The following is an 8,321-nucleotide window of genomic DNA, read 5'->3' on the forward strand; positions in this document are numbered from 1 at the left end:
ACCATTATGTTTTCTAGGCTGAAGTCCAGCAGCTTGTGTGGTAAAGAGTTAATTTATTAGAAAAACTGTGTGTTTAGTGTACAAAAAAAGCCTTGTGTTGTGGCTTGGTGGCTTAGTAGGAGTGTCACTTTTGGAAAAAAAAAAAGTGCACTTGGAAACAAACATGACAAAGCTTCACAACTGGTTAATCCAGTGTGATCCATCTTGATATTTGTTCAGAGTCAGAGGCGTGACAACATGCTAAGCAAGCAGGTTTCACTGCATCTTCTTCAACTCTGTGAAAATATAATATCAGTGCCAAACAAGGTTTCAGGTTAACCTTTGTTTGTTACCTGAAAGGACGGACCAAGTATATTTGGAGGTATTTATAACAATGTGCAAAATCCTCTTAAAACCAAGTCGGTGAATTCAAAAATAATTGTTGCGTAATAATTAATCAGCTGAAAAAAGCCAAAGATAAAAACCCACTCTGATGATGGTTATCAACTTTATATATCAAGTTTCTGCCTAAGGATCTGTGCACGCTTCTTGGTGTATGCTCTGTGTTCCATTAGAGGTATTTAACGCCTGTACTGATGTATTTTCTGATGATCTGAGTAGGTGGTGATTTCATACCTGCTGATCTCTAATCTGGAAACTAACCTGAAGCCCAAACCAGGTAATAGGAATTCAGCTTATCCAGGAAACGTCAGGGTAACCCCAGGCTTTATGTACAGAGGTGGTTCACTTCTTACCAGGCTCCTGAATTCATTCTCCTAAAATAGCATTACTGTTTCTGAAAGATGCTTCAGACCTCTGCGAGGAGAGTAGGAGCATCAAGTGTGTGTTTCTCTGAGCATAAAATATAAGATTTTTCACTACAATTTTAATCATTTTAGCATTTATATATGATCCTGAAACTGGACATCCAATCTGTGCCAACCTCCAACCTCTAATTTGCATGCTTGAATTCTGAAGTTTAAACATAATGTTAACTGTCAAACCCTTAAACAGCACCAAGTCTGCAGCTGAGAGAACATCCGGCTCCATTTTATCACCTCAGTGATAAAATAATTAACTGGAATTAAAATGTTTATTTTAATGTGCAAATAATGAGATGAATGGTTTGCTTTACTCACCTGGGAAAATTTAGCATTTCACTGTCATATTTTTATGGCTTTTCTACATTTTTAATTACCATTTCATCATCGTCATCTGACAGTGTGTCTGACTGGAGATGGTGACACGCATAGGGATCATAATCATATGATTATGTCAACACATGGGAAAAACCTAAATTAACTTAGTGAGGTGATAACCACTTTAATTCCAACTGCCAATGTTAGGATTGAACTTATGAATGCGACACCTTTAAAACAGTCTTGACTTGAGTATGTAGCCCTGCAAATGAAACAAACAACTATTATAAAAAATAAAGTATAAAAAAACTTTCTCTGAAGTTCCTGTTTCTAAGGCGGTACAGATATAATATAACATATAATCACACCTGTTTTGCATGAGAAAAATGCAGGAACAAACAGCCCTGTCAATCACACTGTTCACTCACAAAGTACTTAAGCATCAAATCGAAGTGCATTTGTGTGTTACTCTGACCCGTCTTACATCATCATGCAATTCTGGTTTTATCAGTATGTGCATTGTCAGTTGCAGACTATAACATTATATTTGACCTTTAAATGGGCGTTCAGCATACTTCAGGTTGAGGTGTGGCTTTACATATAAAAAGTGGCAGGTGACAGGTGAGTCAGTGGATCAAGTTACCAGCACACAGTAAGTTCAACACTGAATCTCTGCTGATTATCTTGTATGCATATGTGAAGAAAGAGTTTGTATATGTTGTATTTTATTTTGTGAACAGGTTTTGGTGAACTCACTCTGATCTGAACTTACAGGGTGTGAGGTTTGAAATTTGGAGATGTCTGGAAAGGGAAGAGGTAAAACACATAGCTCCCATAATGTGTGTTTTCCATATCTTATACATATTTAAACATTTTAATGTTAAAAGATGAATTTATGACTAATTCTAGGCGGGCACTGTCATGAAGGAGGGCATGGACATGGCCATGGTGGTGGACATGGTCGTGGTGGTGGACACGGACATGGTCGTGGTGGACACGGACATGGCCCTCATGCTCATGGATGTGAGAAGAAGCACAGGCGCCAGCACAAGCAAGGACACAAGCACCTCAAATGTCACAAGAAGGGGAGGGATTGTCACGGGGTGAGTCTGAATACTGCAGCAGTGCAGATTTGATCCACAACAGGAAGTAGATGTTATTGAGCTGAAAGTGAAGCATGATGTGTTTGTGTAATACAGCCTGAAAAATATCACTGAAATAATCTGTTATTCCTAAGATGTGTTTGGATGGTTATCAGCAGGTGGCAGGACAGCAAATGCACACTTTAAGCCAATTTTAAGGATATTTTGAGGTCATAAGTGAAAAATAAACCCCTCATCCTAACCACTCAGACAAAAAGAGTTAACCACCCCTCAATTTAGAATCAATGTGAGGACTTCACCAAATATCATCTGTCTCTTCTCCAGGACTCCAGCAGCTCCTGCAGCAGTGACTCTGACTAGATGAAGATTTCTGGAGGGACCTGCATGGAAACATTGTTATGTTATACTTTCTGCTTTTAATATTACATTTTTTAACACATGTAAGGAACACAAATAAACATAAAGAATGTGTAAAACAGAAGGTTGCTTCCCACATCTATAAAAACTGGATGGTTTGTGGAGTATCATTTTAAGCCTTGAGCTTTGCTATGCTTGCCTTGTTTTTTGAATTAGAACATGACAAGGGTGGCTCAACCCTACCTGAGAAACTGAGGAAACTGCATTCTCACTGGGTAGCAACCTGCCAATCACAAGGCAGCTCCGCCTTAAAGCAAAGCCTTCATCAATCTCTCTTTTAATTGGAACATGACTTTCAAAAAAAATATTATGTTATAGAGCTAACCATAAAGTCATGTGTAAAGTACGGTGGCCCTGAGAGGCCAAACGGACTGCAACTTCAGAAAACACTTGCAAAAAGAAAAATGCTGCAAAAAGAAAAACACTTGCAAAAAGAAAAATGCTGCAAAAAGAAAAACACCTGCAAAAAGAAAAACACCTGCAAAAGTACACAAGACACAACGGAAATGTTTCTGGGGAGACAATAACCCGAAGGACCAGTTGCATGAACCAAAACATGCTAACAAGTGCACTGGGACTGGGAGACACTTCAACGAAGTAGAAGCAGAGCAGCCAAAGAGTAAACTTTCAAAAGTAAGTACTGAATATTATGTCACTTATTTATGTGCAAATGTTTAATAATGAAGAACATTAAAACATTATGTTGGTCACATGCCGGCAAAGTTATGTGACATTAGTGATGTTTGTACTTTCAGCGTTTACTTTGTTTTAAAGCATTTACTTTATATGCCGTTGGATAGTCGACCTTAATCTTACAGAGAATCTGATGATTTTGTGGATAATTAAAGTCAGTCATATATCCACAAACACAACAGGCTGAAATTCAGTGAATGCTGCTCGGTTTGCAGTCCTGAATATCACGGCAGTGGCGTGTCCAGCGGGGTGGCCTGGGGGGGCACAGACCACCCCCCAACCAGACTGGCCACCCCAAAGGTGAAACAATAAAATTCAATCAAATATCAAATGTACGATTATGTTTTCACGGTGAAGCTCAGATATCCGAGTGTAAGTGAATGCAGCATCGGCTTCTGCACTATGTGCATCACGTTAGCAAAGGTAGGAGAGCCAAGCACTGCAGGAAACAATTTTTCGGTGAAAGAAAACGAGGACAGAATAAATATCCCGGTAAGTAATATTAAGTTTGTTGAGTTTAGTAAACTTCGGTGAAATTAGAATACCAAGGAAAAAATAACACTTAATCGCAAACAGAAAGCATATAACCATGGCAACCTGACCCAAACTGACTGACTCAGTGTGTGGCGCTCTCCAACCGTTGAACATATAAGGTTGTTTCTTCTGGTGTTGTCGATGGCACAAAATTTGTGGAAATAGCGACACACTCATCCTCTCGTGACACAATGAAAGCTAAACTTTCTCAAAATACAATTTAATGTTATTTTTTATCATAATAGAACGATCAGAATAAAACGATTGGAAATGTGTCGCAGATTTTTGGTACGACACAAAGAAAACCAAAGAATTACAGAAACGTTGCCTCTCATAAACCCATAACTAATCAGCAAGTTAGAGAAAACTAAACACACTGCTGAGATGGTTTAGACATGATAAAAAATTTAAGCCAGGACAATTGGACCATACATTCAAAAGGTGGGATTTAAAAGGGATTACAGCAGTTTGTACTCTAATGAAAAATGGAACAGTAATGAGTTTCCAACAATTAAAAAATAAATACAAATTGGAAAATAGTGATTTTTTTTTAGATATCTGCTAGTAAGGGATTATTACGTGAAGCAAATAAAATCTGACTGGCTCGAAAAACCATTGGGTGTTATCGGAATAATAAAAAATTGCTATGAACATAAACAATTCAAAGCAATTTCTACTTTCTATAGATCATTGGAAGAGGAGAGACAGGACACAACCTTTTACCTCAAAAATAAATGGGAAGCTGAACTGGCCATAACTATAACAGAGAAGGAATGGGTCAGAATGTGTGAAATACAACACAGCACAACAAATTCGCTGTTGTGGAGGGAATTTTGCTGGAAAAATTTGACACGTTTTTTCATTACACCCAACATTAAAAGTAAACAGATCTCAAGTCCACAGGAATGTTGGAGACTGTGTGGAGAAACAGAAGCAGACCATTCACATGTATTCTGGAAGTGCATAAAAATTAAAAAAGTATTGGGAAGACCTTAAAATGACCATGGATAATATTCTGGGATATGCACTCCCAAACACCTGCGAGGTGATGTATCTTGGAAACATAAAGGAACAGATACAAAAGGAGGACTTATATTTGGTAAAAATTATTCTATCCGCAACTAAAAAAGCAATTACAAAGAAGTGGTTACATCCAGACCCTCCCACTCAACGAGATTGGATTAGTATTGTAGAGGGTATCTCAGAGATGGAAAAAATAACATTCAATATCAGACTGATGGGATGTAAATACGATGGACAATGGAGGAAGTGGAAAGCATTCTGAAGTGGCACCAAGAAAACAACACAACAAGAAATGTGCATGGGATAGATGGAAAAGAAATGTAAACTCCAGCGTGTTTGTATGTTTTTTGGTTTGTAATTTTCTTTACTGTGTTTTTTTTGTGTTTTTTCTTTTAATGTTAACTAAAATTAATAATAAAAAAAAAATAATTAAAGTTGGAAAAAAAAAGAAATAGTCAAATATGGCACAAGTGTAAAGCATTGTACCCAAAATAAACAGTTACAAATCTGGCAAAAATAAAAAATAAAATAAACACAGGTGTGAAAATGAAAATATAACGTGGGATTTCTTTTGTGTAGAAGTAATGTGTAAATCATTTTAGTAGGTGAGATTCATTTGCTTACTATTCATTGAGGAACACCCGTGGAGCTCCCACTACTGCGCACCCTGCTGATCTGCAGCCAATTTATGCACAACAGGACCAACAGACCGGCTCTGACACGACTGCTAAAGCTTTGTTTTCAAACTACTGCCAGTTTGATTGCCTACAGGTGAGGCATCATAACACTGTTACTACAAACCAACATACTCTAATGCTAATAAAGTAAATCAGTGGAATGAAAGGACTATTACCAAAGCTAGAGTTACTGCCTCAATTTATTTTATTTTTCGGAGCTTTTGAACTACTAAATTAGTCTTTTTCTTTTGCTCATCTTCAGCCTACTCTTTCTCACTCTGTTGGATAAAAAAAAATCACCACGTCACTGATGAACTAATCTAGGTTTAAGGTTAATATCTAACCTTTTGTAAGAAAAAAAACTTTCACTTTTTGGTAAATCCAAAATGAAAAAATCTGTAACACCAAAACGAATGACTGAGTCTTTATTTGAAAGGTCATAACCTCTAGTTTCTGAGAATTTGCCTGTTTGGCATGAAGCTCAAACAGGAGCTCAATGTTTAACCCTGACCCTGAATTTCATCCTCAACTGTAGGATCTTAATGCTTAATCGTCACATTAAGGTCCCATTTAACACCTATGCCTGACCCTGTAATTTACCATATTCTTTACTGTGAAGTTGAGAAAAGGTCAAAGCTCGCCTGATGGAGGCTCAAGAAATAAAACTCTTCTTGGAGCTTCGATCTTTTCACAACCCAGAATCCAGCCATCGATGGATGCTTAGGGGGCATCATCAAGACAGCTGAAAATTCCGGACCCCACATGTGTCGCCAGTGATCTGGTGGATGTGAAGAAGTTAAACCAGAGTTGAACCTCCATTTACCCTTTTTGGGGTAACTAAGCCTGCTTGGCTGTGTTGTATAATGTTAATTATTTTTAATTTATGTAATAACTATGGTGAAGTATTTAAGTTATCCCACTCTGTTATTATTTGTCCGTCAGCATATCTTTCTCCCCTCGTCTGCTCTCTTTCTACAAATAAATGGACCCACCTGTAATAAAGATAATTACGCCTTTGTATTTTCTTAGGAACGCATTCCGAGACATTTCGCAGCACCGGTGCGTCCAGCGCTCGGCCCCCTTAAAAAATATACATCGGCTGCACTGAAACCGAATCCGTCCGTCTGAAAGCACTTAACCCTCAAAGGCTCGTCTCACTGTTTGATTCTCAGCCTATACGTCCACGCCGCGTGTGGTGGGAGCGCCGCATGTGTTTGTGTGCAGGAATCAGAATCCAACAGGCGCTGCTGTGTGAGTCATCCCTGCGTTTTTAAACTCTCCAATTATCCTGACAGGCTGCATGTCATGTCATCGTGACCACACCCCCCCCGAAGAAGAAGCTGATGCTGCACAGGATGCAACCCGCCAACGTCTCACAGAGTGGAGCAATTCCACCCCTCGGATGGGACACATGGAAGCGGTTTGGGCCGGGGAAGGTGTCAAGGCGGGTGCACGGCGCTGCTGGATGATCTGGGATGCACCTCCCCGTACTCCCCTCCTCCTCTCAGCTCCCGCTCTCTGCTAAGTCTGAGCCAGGAGACGGCTGGTGGGGTTTTTAAAGTGAGGAAGAGAGACGTTAGATCAGATTAAGTCACTGAACGAGCCTAATGAGCTGTTACGCAGGTCTGACACACACCATTACCCGCCATTTACACCTCACAGGCGCAGAAAAGTCCAGATTGTTTGTATTTGTGTGTATGTGTGTGTGTGTTCGTGTGTAAGTGAGAAACAGAGGTGGCAACAGAGACAAAAAGATGCAGGAATAAGGTGTGTGTAAGTGCTCTTGAACTGGATGGGTGGGCGCGCTGAGGCAAAAAGCAGACTTTATTGGATAATTAAGAGGAAGCAAGTTGCTCTCATTACTCCACCGCTGCTGCTCCCTCCCTCGTTGGCCTCGGATACCGACAGAGCCGACTCAAACAAAGGAAACACCATTCTGCTACAGTTTGTGTCCAGCCGGCCTGTTCGCTTCCTGAGCTAAGACCCTCTTCTTCTTTGGACCGTAAACATTGTCCCACTCAGTATCACCGTTGAGCAGAGCTGTCCACAGCAGGCCTCGGGCTTCACCCTCCGTGGCTTGCATTTCGCTTTGCAGTTTTAGCGCTCCTGCTCACCACGGATGGATGAAGTGCACTGCGTGGCTGAGTTAAGCGTGCAGCTGTGCGGCCACAGAGGATCCCATGTGTACAGTAAATCTAAAGACAAACCACAGAACAGAATTTATCTCCCAGGCTATGAACAACAAATCCTGTATTTAAAGAAAGAGGGCATAATGTGAAAGGTAGGAATAGGAAAAAGCGAAAGAGAGCAGCAGAGACGGTGTCTGTGTTCCCTTGCAGGGGTGGCAGCTGGATTGTGTTAGGTTGTCAGAGCACGTTATCTCGGGGACACAACACAAAGCAGGCTCAACAAGCATTCTCCCTGCTAACCACCGCCTTTACGTTAAAGACAAGCTTTGGCGTCTTAGCCATGAACCGTGGGCCCTCGGAGACCAAACACAGGCTGACAGAGCAGCTACAGACAAACCAGAGTTTGTCGTGTCCTGCTGACTCTTACTGGCCCGCTGGAACAGGCACGCCTGGGATTTGTCAGTTCATAAGGCCGCCGTATGGAGATGAAATCAATACTGTTGAATAAGCGAGGCACTCGAGCTAAAAGGCTTCTTAAATACATGTAAAGGGACAGAATAATAGACTTACTGATGAGCTGAGGAAATGAATGGAGTTAGGACAATAAGCAATGTGGATCACAGGCTT

At 40.4% G+C, this 8,321-nt stretch overlaps 1 long non-coding RNA gene across 1 annotated transcript; it reads left to right on the plus strand.

Annotated features, from left to right (window-relative positions):
- The first annotated feature begins 1,572 nt into the window (after positions 1–1,572).
- LOC146501026 (uncharacterized) lies at positions 1,573–5,263 on the plus strand. The gene is made up of 4 exons (XR_014869738.1): positions 1,573–1,770; positions 1,859–1,934; positions 2,028–2,221; positions 2,546–5,263. It is a non-coding gene; the product is annotated as an uncharacterized LOC146501026 (long non-coding RNA).
- The last annotated feature ends 3,058 nt before the right edge of the window (positions 5,264–8,321 follow it).

Source organism: Neolamprologus multifasciatus, chromosome 16 (assembly GCF_963576455.1).
Source record: "Neolamprologus multifasciatus chromosome 16, fNeoMul1.2, whole genome shotgun sequence".
Classification (NCBI taxonomy): domain Eukaryota; kingdom Metazoa; phylum Chordata; class Actinopteri; order Cichliformes; family Cichlidae; genus Neolamprologus; species Neolamprologus multifasciatus.